Raw genomic sequence first — 14,966 nt, 5'->3', positions numbered from 1 at the left:
CTATCTATCTTTCTATTGGCATTTAGTTAATATTTTAAGAGTAAATCAGAGTTCTCACAAATTATAAAAAATTGTTCAAAGGAAAATTCAACTTATACCTTCTCAAATATTTTCATACCCATCATTTTATACTACTAGGGATAGAATTCCGATTTTAAGTACCAGATGGTGGATTTTGTATTTATGTGGGAGTGGATTAAACGCAATGCCCTTTCCTGCCTACCTGCTTGGAAAAGATCCCCAAATCACATACCACATCTCATTGTCATTTAGACGACTAATGCTCTTATGAAAGGTTTCCTGGTTTGAGCTGTAATCATCAGTAGTTACACCTTTATTTGGAACAAAACAGTGTGTCTGGGTCTGAAGGTCTGTACTGAGTTAGCAACACTGTAACAGTGATTGCAAAGAGCTTTGCCCATGCAAGGGTCACACAAGCAGGCTCTCTGACTTGCAAGACCTGGGCCCCTTCCCTGCATCGCCGAGGTCCGAACATTTTTCTACTTAAACCGATTTAGCTTTTGAGTCATTTAGGAGAAGATCAGTTTGGAGGCAGCTGGGAGGTTGGGCAAAGACCAGGCTAGAGGACTAACATAAACATAAAAGTTTGGCTTTTATCGAGTTCTCTCTCTCTCTCTCTCTCTCTCTCTCTCTCTCTCTCTCTCTCTCTCTCTCTCTCTCTCTCTCCCTCCCTCCCTCCCTCCCTCCCTCCCTCCCTCTCTCTCTCTTGTTTTGCCAATTTTAGACTATGATATAGTACCAGGAGCCAAAGGGCCTGGCCAGGTCTCTAAAGCTAGCGAACCTTGGAAGCCAGCAGCTTCCCTCCCCCATCACTTCCAGCCAGTCCGAGCGTGCGCCCTGGGACTTAGCCCGCAACCAGCAAGCAAGGGGGCCTTGCCTCCGAGGACAAGTTGTCGCCTTCGCCGTTCACTTAGACTTAGCCCAAAGACTACTATGTTTGACCCAGCGGTCAGGTCCCAGGCCACGCAGTGACAATTCAGCAATCCTGCCAGGAATCGCGCTCGGTCAGTTATTTTGGCGCTGCGGTTTTCTGCCCGCCTTCCCATCCCCTGGCTAGGCAGCCGCTGCACATTCCCATTGGTCGAGATGACTGTCTATCAGTCCATTGCACACCTCCCCCAAACAGCCTGTCAAGCTGGCGCGTGCTAGGGAGGCGGAGCCTGTGGCTAGGGGCGGGGCCTCGGCGGTGGAAGGCACAGCGACCGCTTCACCGCTCTGGCTCGGGACTGGAGCGCGGAGGCATCCCTCGCAGCAGCTGCTCCCGCTGCTGCACCTGGTCAGGTAAAAGAATCTTTCTTCCTGACCTCCTGCCCCACTCTTCTTCCCAGCCAAAGGCTGTCTGCTTGGCCTCTCCGGCTTTGAGGTTCTGGTCAGAGCTGTTAAGCCTCCTACCTTAGCTTCCCCTCCAGTAGGTTCCTCCTGCTCCGCAGCCGGGCTGCTGGGTGCCAGGAAGTACGTTGGTAGCCCTCTAGAATCACCCCAACATCCCTCTCTACAGAACTCAAGGAACTCATATCGTTAACTCTCAGACCCTAGCCTTCTTGACCAGTCAGTGCAGTCTCATTCCTGCTTGGCACAGGAACACCGGGAGGGTTTGAGGGCCAAAGAGGGAAGGATGCAAGCTGTCATTTAGACCTCGGTCTATCTGTCTGTCTCTGTCTGTCTGTCTCCATTTCTTCATTTCTTCTTCTTCTTCTTTTTTACGATGCAATTGCACTGCAGTGAAGTTAGATTGAGAATAGAAGCTGCTTCATGTTTATCTTGGCAATGACTAGGTGTCTGTTGATGCACTGTGCTTGTATGCGTAGGTGACATTCACCATTACCATTTTCTTCTGCCATCATTTTGTCATCATCACAGCCATCACCATCAGCATCCTATCTTCCTCCATCAGAACTCACTAACTCTCCAAAGGCTGACTCTGTTTCTCCTCTATGTAAGTGCTGGACACCCCTCCTTCAAATAGCAGGCAGCGTCCTTGTCTCCAGAGGCCACAACCAAGCATCCTTTTAATCCAAGGACAACTAGCTGGGAGCAGTGTGTGTGTGTGTGTGTGTGTGTGTGTGTTGGGTGGGGGAGGGCAGCATTTCCACTTGCAACAGATTTCCAAAGGAAAGCTTCCTGTTTAAATCATCAGCATTTCTGCTTCCTAACTCCTCGAGAGGTTGATGTTGGCACTGACTCTGTCCTGATGGGCTGAATGCAGAGTCTGGGGTCTGTAGTATAGAACTGTGTAATACAAATTATACCCATAATGAGATGAAGGTCCAGATCCAAGCCTTTGTGAAGACCTGGTCTAGCAGCAAAGCATCTGGCTTTCTCCCACAGTCGCTCCAGGTGTGCCAAAGCTAGTTTGGTATTTGTGTTTGCAGATGGGGTATCTGTCACTGTGGCTGTGTCACCATGGGAGATCTAAGTTCCAGAGAGAGAGAGAGAGAGAGAGAGAGAGAGAGAGAGAGAGAGAGAGAGAGAGAGAGAGAGAGATCTGTTGTCTACACCAGAAGACATTTTCTAGGTATACCTCTAAGATTCAACAACCATTTCTTAGCTCTATCCAGAGCTTGCTGCAAGGTCTATTAGGTCTCTGATTTATTTGCCCCCTTTTAGGAAGAAAGCATTAAAGCTGAGAATCAAATATCAGGTTACCCTTCATCAGACTCCTTGCTTTAGAGTATCCCCAAGCTCTGGATTCTCCTCAGCCAGAGACAACTAAACACCAATCTTCCTTTCTCTCAAGAGTATGCAATCTAGTGGCAACACCAACAATTGACAGGTCTCTGGGCATGGGGACAAGGAAATAGTAACCTTGTTGGAGGGAAACAATGGCTAATAGCTGTCAGAGGATCATAATGGTTAAGCTCATAAGCCTGTTAGATGTAGGTTCAAATCCTGGGACAGCCATGCATTAGGTGAGTGACTTTTTGATAAGTCATCTTCTTGAACTAGGCCATCTCACCTCTCCTCTCATGGGGAAGTTGGAGAAGTAAAGAGTAGTTCCTGGCAGATGTGGCAGAATTAATGATCAGTGCTGTTAGTAATGCTAGCCAACAAGAATGATAAAGGCCCTAAACAGTCTCTCTCTCTCTCTCTGACTCTCTCTCTCTCTCTCTCTGACTCTCTCCTCTCTGTGTTTAGTTTAGATCTTAGTACATCTGCTACTAGGGGGTGATTATCTCAGATTCTCAATAGGGTTGCCTCTTAGAAGGGTCCCACCGATTGAGGCCATCTGTGTTTACACAGCCATGTCTTGCTCCAGCCTGTACAAATGCTTAGTAGCTCTCAGTTAAGATGTATTAGAAAAGAAGCCTGAGAGAGGACTTCTCTTTGGTCTCTTTGGTCTGTCCTGGGCTGCCCCCGCTCCCCCCCCCCCCAGTGGCTGTTCACCACACTGACTTGATAAACTGTACTTTCTGCAGAATCATTAGTAAATGCATTGGCTCCTGCCCAGGGGAAGTCAAACAGCTTTTATTCAAATGTCTGTGGGAATTGAAGCAACTCTAAAACTCTAAATCACCACCCTGAAGAAACTCAGTGTAGCAGCATTATTCTTTTCCAAGAATACAAACTAGACAGACTCACTGAATCACTATGTGGCTCATGTCTCTTATACAGAGACGTTAACATCATTCTATCTACTCTGGGGAGGGGGATACTTTGAAATTTGAAGTTTATTATCTTTTATATTAGTAGGATATTTTCTATTGTGTGGGGTAGAAATCCAGTAGAAAGGATCCTAAGGAAATTGGTGAGCATTTGGGTGTCACCTAACTAAACCCAGCCAGATCCTAACAGCCCAGGGAGGAAGTGGGTTGTGACTTTCAGAGGCTTCTGAAGTTGCCATCCTGTTTTCTAGCTCTTTGTCTTTGGGTGTTTTGTTTTATTTTAATTTTATTTGCCAGATATCTTTTACCTCTGCTTTTCTCTCTCCTGTTGACTTTACTCTGTTCTGTTACAGACCCTGCCCTCTCGGTTCCTTCATAAACTCTTAGATAAACATCCTTCCAGCTCCATCACCCAGGGCTGCTCCCTTCTTCAAGTCTAAGAGAAAAGTCCCAGGAAAGAACTGCACTTGATCCACAGGTTTAGCCTGTCTGTGTTAAATGCTTTGGTCAGGGAACAAGGTGCTCTAGATATAATGCTTGTCTGAGGGTTGAGTTTCATATCCTGGTCTTTTGTCGTATCCAGATATAATGTTGATAGCACAAAGGAAGAAAAGAAGGGAACGGTGTGGAGCTTGGCATAGTGATGGTTAACATGCTTGATAGAGATATGAAGATCTGACCTGCTGATCAGTGTACAGTGCTCCACGGCCTATTTTATGTTAAAGCTTCAGGCTCATACATGTTGTTGCAGAACAAATATTGTTTTGGATGACCTTGCTTTTAAGTTTTTAATTAAAACTTTATTTGTATAAGTGAGAAAGATCATCATGGATGATGTTGAAGAACCTGCAGTAATCCCACTGTTGGCAGTTTGATCCTGTTTGGAGTTGCTTGTCCCTTCTTCTAGGCCAAATTTTAACATCAGCTATATGTTTTTGGTGGTTTTTTTTTTTTATGTTGTTGTTAGTTTTTTTTTTTTTTTTTTTGGATGTCCATAGTGTTTGACTTAAAAATCAGCTTGATTCTCAGCAAGCCTCAGCCTGTGTACCCACAAAAGTTACAGTCATTCCCCTGACATCCTTGATCTCTGCAGAGAAGCTAAACCATGGGAAGCAAAGGTGAGCCTGCACCAACAGGCTGTCTCTTGGAAGGAAATGAAACGTCCCTGTGTTTAGGGTCTATGCTGAGCTGCTGAGAAAGCAGTAATCCGTGCGCCCTATAAAACAATAATTACCATAGTGGGAGGAGGTTGGGTGGGTACGGCCTGCTGTCCTTGTCAGCATGAAAAGCTGGAAACCGAGGAATGGACAGGGTCTATGTCTTAGAGTTTTCAGGTCTTTTGGTGGACAGAAAAAAAAAAGCCTCAAGGTAATGGGATTTTCTAGTAATTTTCTTTATCCACACAGCCTTTGAATATACACTACCCTAATGCCTGGGTGACTGTGAAGGAGCTGGGCCTTCATTGGGCCTCCCTACCTCTGCTTTCCTAAGCTGAACCCTCTGAAGTTCTCTGTAGGAAGTCGGCTTCTAACCATGCCCCTTTTTATTCCTTTCTCCAATCCAACTTATCTCCTTCCCTACCTTAATCAGAAGTGACTTGTCTTGTGTTCTGTTTTATTACAATCACCCCCCTTCTCCTTCTAAAGGGTCAGATTGCTCTTAAATACTAATGTACTTTGAATTAAACACATTTTCCTTTGGTCTTCCGGGTGACAGGGGCCGTATTTCAGAGCCAGGCAGGACTTTTTAGCATCTGTGTTTTCTATCAGGGTTGGGACATTAATTGAGAAGCAGCAGTGTAGGGAGGGCAGATACAAAGCGGCACAGGAAAGAGCATCATGTCTCTACTGACAGGTCCAATCCTCTCAGCCCAGCCTTGAGCTTTCCCATCTTGGTGAGAATGCACTGGGGCATGGTCTGGGGGAAAGAAGCTGGGAGACCTTGAATGACCTCATTGCCACATTTTTAAAAACTCCGTCAAATAGAGCAGTACTGTTGTTAAAGGAGCTTCCAGCCATAGCCATTCGGCCGTGAAACCACGTGGGCATCTACTCTGAGTCCTCCAGGTCTGATGGGTTTTCCCGGAGCACCTGCTATGCAACGTGGGAGGAAAATTTACAGGTGTTTCAGAGAGAGCCTGCCTGCTTAGTAGGATTAACCATCCCCACTGACCTGTTCACTGTAGTAATTCTTGTTTCCTAAACCTGACCCTGATGCAAATGAAGTGCAAATGAAATTGTTTGAGAGAAGGCACCCTTCTGGGGTAGGGGGTGAACAGGGTGCCGCTCTAGCTTGCTGAGGGCTCCACCCAAGTGCCAGCATCTCTGCCCACAGTATCAGCTTTTCTGAGTACAAAAAAAGCTAGGTTTCTGTACTTTGCTGGTGTAAAATTGCTGCACTAGGAGGTAGAAAATATTTTGGGATGGCTGTTATGAAAAAATAGTCAATAATATTTCACCTCTGAGAGAAGTAAACATAAATTGTTGTGTTTAAAAGTGTTTGGTTCTCAAGAGACAGTAAGTAAAATTTCCCCATCCAGTAAGAAAAAAAAAAAAAAAAAAAAACCTTGTCTCTTATTATCTACAGGATAGTTTGTGTGTAAGCATAACAGTGGTTCTCAACTTTCTTAGTGCTGTGGCCTTTTAATACAGTTCCTCATGTTGTGGTGAACCCCAACCATAAAATTATTTCATTGCTACTTCATAACTGTACGTTTTCTACTGTTCTGAATTGCCATGTAAGTATCTGATATGTAGGATGGGGGACCCAAATCACAGGTTATGAACGGCCATGTTACAGGGTAAGATGTAGGATGTGTACTTCTACTTTGATGGGTTCACGGACAAGGAGCACACCTTGAGCTCTTAGCCCCATTCATACTAACAGAGCTAGGTTTACAGCATTCCAACACACAGTCCATGCAACCTAATCATCTACAGAAGAAAAATATCCTTAACAGATATATTCTAATGGCAGGCAGTGAGATCTACCCTCCTTGCCCCCCAATTCCACCCCCCTACCACCGAGCTCATCATGGGCCTAATACAAGAATTTAGTCTCCTTGCCTTGGTTCCTTTCTGTGCTGGCCCCTCTTGTGCACAGAGAAGTGACACTGAGCGTCTTGGACAGAAGAGGGGGCCAGGACTCAGACAGGTCAGCATGTTCGCTCCAGGGCACAGTTTTAAGTCGAATCTGCTTAGTGTTTTACCCACTTGCTAGGCTTGTATTCTACTTTCTCTGCCCTAGTAGGCCGGTGAGAATACTCCTGGTTTTAATTTATTTTACTTTAAAGCAGGATAAGCCATAAATATAGTGCAATATTTTGAGTACAGATCTAGTGGAAAGCAAGAACAGCTTTGTATACTCATTGAAATGGTCATCTGTTCCCTTTTTAGATGAAGACAGTCACTTAGGACAAATCTCTAAGCCTAACATGGATTTGGAAAGCTTTGCGAAAAGATTTTTTTAAAAGCTAACAGATCTGCAGAAAGTGGGATTCATTTATAGAGTTGGCACCAGTCCTGGCCTTGTTTGACAGTGTCCTCATCTCCATGTGTCTCTGCTTCTTCTGTGGCATCTTCCTCTATCTTTTATCCTTAGGCGATTGGCAGGGCTTTAGAATTCTGGCTTTGACATCCATTCAAGTCTCAGGTAAATAAGGTTAGCACATTCATGCATAGTGGAGGGTACTGTCTCTGTGTTAAGCCCACCTTCTGATTTGGCTTAAGCTAGTCCCTGTGTTAAGCGTTGCAAACATACATAAATTCTAATTTTTAGGAATATTTTAAAACCCAAAACTCCATGAAACTACAGTATCTTAAGAAAAGCAGTGACAGATTACTAAAGAAAACATGTTTTCTTGATCAACATTATGCAACATGTGCATAATTTTTACACCCACATTATTCTGAAAGGAGGTAACGAGGTGTTTCTTTTATTGCATGGTAGAATACAGTGAGATTTGGATGTGAAAAATGACTTGCCCAAGGTCACTCCTGTTCAATAGCACAGCTAAGAATAGATCCAGGTCACCTGACACCCTGGCTTCATTCATTACATCACTGAGCTCCTTTCTGAAAGCATTTGCCCCACTGATCCAAACGTGAAGAGGGCAAAGGGCAGTCAAACCCTAGAGTCAGTTTGAGTGGCTTGGCTCTTCCCTCCCCCCCCCACACACACACCCATTTTCACTTTAGGATGAAGCCTATCCATAGCTGCCAACTTATCACTATTATGAAATGTAAGTCACAAGCTGGACAAATGATAAAGCATGGTAGAACCTCTGCCTGAGCCACATCTGTTAGGGAGGAGACATGTGCAAGAAGAGAGAAGGGTCCAGCCCAAGGATGCACACAGAGGGCTGTGTCATGGGCCTGGGGAATAGCATAAGAAAAATGAATGTCATGAACTACAAGAGGGTTTGAAAAAACTGTTGTGCACATTTTTAAAAGAAGTAGGGTGGGCTTTCACTGGGCTGGAGCAATCCAGACTGGGGTGGCAGAAGCACTGCAAGTCTCATTTGCTCTTGTCTTTCTCATTCAAGCCTAGCAGGTAAGAAACTCCATCAGTGAGGACAGCCACAGGACAAGAATCTTGCCACTGTATTTATAACAAACAGCTTTAATTTCTGGTTTAATCATGTTCTTTTTGTGAAGGTTGAACAGTTGGCCTCTATCCTCCTTAGAGCTACATTCCTTCAGGGTCTTTCCATCTCCCCCCCCCCCATCCCCCAAGGACTCTGGGAGAATCCTTTCATGTTTCTTCAGGACTCTTCATATATAAAAATATACCTCTTGTTTAACAGCCTCCAAGAAATTCTCGAAGAAGTTTTCATATTCTTCTGAGAAATTCTAAGGATCTTGGATTCGGGGAAGCTAGAACTATTCACCACCTGTTTCTCTTTTTCTCCTTTCCCCGTTTCTCCTGATAGGTTAACTGCACATGTTGATGACTGTCAAGGAGGAAAGTAGGGAAATAAAAATATAGATTAATATCTCTGAATATTCCTCTGCTCTAGAGCAGTGGCTCTCAACCTTCCTGGTGCTTTGACCCTTTAATACAGTTCCTCATGTTGTAGTGACCACCGTCCAGAAAATTACTTTTGTTGCTACTTTATAACTGTAATTTTGCTACTGTTATGAATTGTAATGCAAATATCTGTGTTTTTCAATGGCCTTTTGGGAGTCACAACTCACAGGTTGAAAAAACGCTGCTCTAGAGACACAGTAACTTGGGATCCATTGTTAAAACTTCATTTCATCTAAGGATGATCTATAAGGCCCATATATTCACACCCTGGCTACACCTATTTAAATGAACAATTTACTTTTCATCCAGGTAGGGCAACACAACTTATTTTTTTTTTCCAAACCAGAGTTTTGGATTAAAGGATAGCCATGTGTAGGAGTCACTTGAGCACTTAAGTTACAGAGAAGTGCTCCAGGCACTTTCAGCCTGAGACGCCCCCTTCTGGAGGCTTGGCTTCTGCTTTTTCCTGCCTCTGGCTCACTCTTCCCTTTCTCTGATTTCATGAGATGCTCTGTGAGTCCCATGGCATCATGTTTGCTTCTGATTTTGATTAAGGTGGCTCAGTACCCAGCTTCAGCCACATCCAGCCAAAAGTAATGCCAGAATGATCACCAGTTTGGCAAAAAACAAAGCCAGGGTGAAGAGGAAACTGAAATCCAAGATAGGTCTTCGAAGTGATAGTAAGATAGCATCTAGCCACTTAGGTAGGATGTGCCCATCGAATAATTTAAAGTGACAGTCGCATGAACTGAGTTTGTGATTCCTGAACACACTTTGGCATGGTTTAAATTTTTTGTTTTTAGTTCTAGGCACTGTCTTGACCCCCAGAGAGAGTTAAATAATCATGATTTTCAAGGCTGGTATCTCTTGCATTCAACAGATGTCTTGAGAGGTGGGGACAGTAGAGCCAGGATGAGGTATTTCTGGAAAGATGGGCAGGAGATTAACAGGGTTGGACAGGAGAGGAGCTGGATTACAGTACAAGTTTGAGAACAAGAAATTGATGGAAATAGATTTGGCTCAGAATAAGAGAGACATTTATATTTAGAGCTATCTGGACTGCCATGAGGTTTCCTTTTATGGTAGAGTGTTAGTTCAAGGCAAGGTGGGATAGGTATCCATAAGAGCTGCAATTGGGGAGAGAGGCCAGCACTGAGAGGGGATGGGGCACAGTGACTAATATCCATGTTTTCTTTAGATTAAAGATTGTATCATTTTCCCTGTGAATAACACTAACTCATGGACTAGGCATGCCAGCCCTGCTTTGACAGTATGCTGTAGGAGTTATAGCACGTCACCAACATAGTTTTACGAAATCTCTCTTCTTTCATTAAAACATATACAAAAGCTACAAAGTTTGATTGGCAGAGGCATTTCCAAAAGTAAAGGCAATAAGTATTTATCCTGTTTATTATAGTCAACGGTGATTAAAGCTGTTTACAGCCAATAAGTTGTTCACAAAAATTGAAAAAATAAATAACTTTCAGAATATGATTATGATAGTGCTAAGCACAGGGGCTGCAGATTTTTACGTGAAATGAGTTGATTCCTTGAATTGTTTCAAGTGATAGCAGCGTAAATATTTCCTAAATGAATATGCTTTTTAATTGCTATGATGTGTGTGCATATATATTTGCATGGGTGTGTGTATTCATGTATGTCTGCCTTTGGAGGCCAGAAGTGTCTTCCTTGGTTGCTCCATTCTTATGAGAAGACAAAGTCTCTTACTGAAGCCAGGACTCATCATTTCTGCTAGTCTAGCTGGCCAGATTGCTCTGAAGATCCAATCTCTACCTTTTGAGTGGTGGTGGGGGGACCAGGAGGAACTCAGTATCCAACCTGACATTTATGTTGATTTTTGAGATCCAAACTCTAGTCCCCATAATTTCATGGCAAGTGCTTTGTGTTAAGGTAGGTTGACATTATCTAACTGTAGTTAAAATACCTGAAGATGCAGTATAAAGGAAATGTCCATAGAACTTGCATGTGTAAACCATCTTCCCAGCCCTGAACCCACTTTATGAAAATAATATATGTTGATTATCAAGAATTCCAATGAGGGCAAAAATTATGAGATTATGAAAATGATTAAAAATTATCTCATACTATAATTCCCATTATTAACCATATTATTCCAGACATTATATACCCGGATATTTGTAAATATTTGTGTAAGAATGAATAAACAAATATAATGAAAATAGTATAATTTTTGTAAGTCCAACAAACTAAAGTAAATGAAACTAAACTAATAATGAAATTTCAACTCAATTGACCACATTTTCAGATATGTTATATCTCTGAACACTCTGGCTAAAAATAATATGAATTTTGGTTAAAGATAAGCTATGCTTACACACTGCTGTCCTCATACAATATTGATTGAGTACCACCATCTTAAAGATGAGCAGAGACTTCCCCCTCCCACTCTATGCTTGAGTATTAGTAAATATATTCTTCCTTTTGCGTTGCTCTGTTTTGTTATTCTGTTCTGGGCTGTGAGTAAACAGGTGGAAGTCATATACTGGTAGTGCTGGGCTTCAATGGCTCCCATCCATGCAAACCCTGGGGACGTTTCCTTTGTACTTCATTTAAAAGTATTTTTCCTACTGTTAGATAAATGTCAGCCCACCGTGTTAACGTATCTCTAACACTCTGGATCTAAGACATTGTTTAATCTGCTAACATTATTGTTTACTCACCAAAATGTTACTGCATATTGACTTAGCACCAGGAATTTCCATAGAAAAATCCATATTAAATCATCCATAGTCCCTGTACTCAAAGAGTGCCACCAACATGCAGTACATTCATAGTAAGTCAGCTCCATGGCAACTGTTTTTTTTTACATTGTCCACACATGAGACCTGCCATTCCATAGTCACTTTAGGTAAATATGTGTTTTACTAAATCGTTACCATTTGCTGTGGTAAGTGCATTAAACATGCCTGATTTTTGTCTTGATCTGATAGGAAGGCATTTACTGCCCCTATTTTATTCATGACAGAGCTGAGTTTCGGCAAGTAATATCCTGGAGTTTTATAAAAGGTGTTGATTGTAAAATTCATGGCACCGGCTCTGGGCCTCTGCTTGTTGAAGATCATAGAGGAAAGAGATGCATTTGGTTGATTGTGATCCAATGAGGTGAGGTGCTGAGCCGTGTATGTGCAGTCTAAGAGTTAGAAGGGGGCTCAGTGCAGGGTCTCCATTACTAGATATCTAGTATCAGGAAAGCCATTTCACTCCCCTAAGCCTTAGTTTTATTTCTATAAAATAGGGTTACCAGTGCGAGTATTAAATAAAATAATGTAGATAAATACCACAGTATCTCCCTAAGTGCGTAAGAAATAGCAGCTATTGGCATTTTTAGCGTTTTTAATACAACAATTGGGATGTTCAAACAAAAGACTACCTGCCTACCCAGGATTTCCAGGGGATGAGACCAGTGTAAGACTTCTGGTGAAAGCCCAGGAATTCATCTGGTGGGAGGCAGATAGAATCTCTCGGCAGGAAGAGAACCGAGAAACGTGGGGCCCAGAGGTCCCGCTGAGGTGCACAGTGTCTGCACTGCCCTGTGCACCTCTTGCGACTTTTTTCCTTCCTTCACTTGTACTTCCGGAGACTTTGCAAACAGGAGCATCAGTGTTCAGAGAAGGTGACTTGCAAATAGACCATCTTATCTTACTGGACCATCTTCCCATTGAGAATGTGAAATGAGTCAGTGTCTGCGCAGCTCCAAGGAAACATGAGGTGATGGGGCAGTTTTAGGGTTACTGGTCCAGGAGGCTCCTGGGGCCATTCCAGGCCAATGGATGGCCGGTACTAAGAAGGCACCTACAGCCCTCTCTCACAGTCTACATCAGCATTTCTGAATCTTCTTTTCATTGCCACCCACCCCTGGGAAGTTCATGCAACCGGTAAATTGCATGCCTGTTTATGCAGTGTTTCTTTATACCTGCCTCGTGCCTAGGAAAGCGTAAGATTTACTCCCTTTCTGATAACCAAGTGGATGAGCCTGACGTCGAAGATCTTCTTTGGGTAGACTCTTGCTCAGTTTGTATTCCACAAAACAGTAGCAAAATCATGCTTCTCCCAGATTTTAAAACTCCCCAGTAGCTTCCTGTTAAGACCTGGAATTTAGATTCTTAGGTCACAGATCCCCAAATTTGCCTCATCGGGATGTTTCAGTCTGCTACTCTAATCTGTTCCAAAGCCAGTCTGTTTGCAGAGAAGAATTGTTCCCACGGACAAAGCAAGGCCACTGAACAGAAAGCCTTGGCAGCCTTCTCTGTGTGGTGTGGATGTGGAGAGCATATGGCTGGACACCAACAGTAGTGGTTACAAGTTTAAAAAAAGGGCTCAGAAGCGGGGGAGTTGGCTGCTCTAGAAAAGTCACGTGCGACACTTCTACAAAAGTGGCAGGCAGGGATAGAACCTGATGTAAAAATGTACAGCTTTGAAATATATGGGAAAAATTAGAGTAATGTATATGAATGACAGAGAGGAATCACATTCCATACAGAAGAGCATGTCCAGAGGCCCAGGGAGGAATATGTGCCTTGTACTAGAAACTCTAAACGGCAGGTGTGCCCGGAATTTGTTGTTGTTGTTGTTATGGTGGTGGTGGTGGTTTTAGTTTTGTTTTGTTTTTTGTTTGTTTGTTTGTTTTGTTTTTTTCGAGACAGGGTTATTCTGTGTAGCCCTGGCTGTCCTGGAACTCACTCTGTAAACCAGGCTGGCCTCGAACTCAGAAATCCTCCTGCCTCTACCTCCCAAGTGCTGGATTAAAGGCGTGTGCTACCATTGCCTGGCAACCTGAAGTATAGTAAAAATAGCCACACCATGAAAGACTCATTGGCAGTAAGAGGCAATGTCCACTGGGATTTGATTCAATAAGAGGGTCTAGAGCATAATGTAATAATAGCAAATCCCTGTATAACCCTTACTATCTGCCAGACACCATACTATTCAATAGATGCTACCAGGTATCATTAGCTGTATTTCAAGGATGAGAAATAAAGGCATCCAGAGATTATATAGCTCTCTCAGGTTGTCATGCTAAAAATGAAAGAGCTGGCATTAGAACTTGAGTCTATGTGAACTTGGTCCTACTATGCTAAAGGTAGGGATCAGGGATGCTCTGTCCCAAAGACTATGAGTTCAGAGGCATCTGAGCATCTGAATTCTTTGGCATAATAGATGTGGTGGTTTAGATAGGAACCATTCCTATAGGCCCACACATACATGTATTTGAATGCTTGGCCCATAGGGAGTGACACTATTAGGAGGTGTGGTCTTTGCTGGAGTAGGTGTGCTTGGAGGAAGTGTCACTGAGGGGGTAGACGTTGAGGTCTTAGTTACTCAAGCTAGGCCTAATGTGGTACTCACTGCTACTATCTATATCAAGATACAGAATTCACAGCTCCTTCTCCAGCAACATATCTGCTTGCATGCTGCCATGTTTCTTGACATGATGGTAATGAACTAAACCTCTGAAACTGTAAGCCATCTCCAGTTAAATGTTTTCCTTTATAAGACTTGCCATGGTTATGGTGTCTCATCACAGCAATAAAAACCCAAACTAAGATAGTAGGGTTGAAGCAAACCTTATTCCATAGAGGATGTGATGGCTATTCTTGGTTGTCAACTTGGCTATAGTAGAATGATTTACAGTCTAGACTTCGAGGGCACACATGTAAGAGATGTTTTTGCTTCATCTAAAGTGGATAAACCTATTTCTAGTCCAGACCTTTGAGGCAAGAAGCATGCCTTTGGTTTGGATCTTAAGTTGGGAAGACACACCTCCAATCTGGGCCATCCCTTCTGCTGGAAGCCTTTCTAAGGACATTGAAGAAGGAAGCTTTTGCTCTTTGCCTGCTTGCCCTCACCTTGCTAGCAGATACATTCCTTCATCAGCATTAGAGCCTACATCTTCAGGATTCCAGTGTAAGACCATCTGGGACATCCAGCCTTGTATACTGAGCAACTATTAGATATTTGGACTTTCTGCCACTGCAGCCTATAAGTCATATATATGTGTATATATATATATATATATATATATGTATATATGGCATACATATACGTGTGTATATATTATATATAATATACACACGTATATGTATTGCCATATAGAGTAAGAATGGGGTTCTAGTTTAATTTCTTTATACATGGATTTCCAGTTTGCCCAGCAACATTCGCTGAAACATTTGTCTGTTCCTTATTGATACAAAAACACAGCTCTCAGCTCAAAGGGAAATAACAAATAATTTATTCTTTCTCCAGAGAGAGAGAGAGAGAGAGAGAGAGATTGAT

The 14,966-nt window shown here is 42.9% G+C and overlaps 1 protein-coding gene across 2 annotated transcripts in view; it reads left to right on the top strand.

Annotated features, from left to right (window-relative positions):
- The first annotated feature begins 1,208 nt into the window (after positions 1-1,208).
- The window catches only part of Fmn1 (formin 1), a 368,942-nt gene continuing 355,184 nt past the window's right edge, over positions 1,209-14,966 (top strand). The window contains exon 1 of one of the 2 annotated variants that reach the window (XM_085834577.1): positions 1,209-1,302. The gene's annotated coding sequence lies outside the window, so the exon portion shown is untranslated. The remainder of the gene's footprint in view (positions 1,303-14,966) is intronic. The other variant, XM_029474561.2, reaches the window with a different exon arrangement.

Source organism: Mus caroli, unplaced genomic scaffold (genome assembly GCF_978045245.1).
Source record: "Mus caroli unplaced genomic scaffold, Mus_caroli_1 scaffold_2, whole genome shotgun sequence".
In the NCBI taxonomy this organism is placed as follows: Eukaryota; Metazoa; Chordata; class Mammalia; order Rodentia; family Muridae; genus Mus; species Mus caroli.
This window is presented reverse-complemented; position numbering and strand designations above follow the sequence as displayed.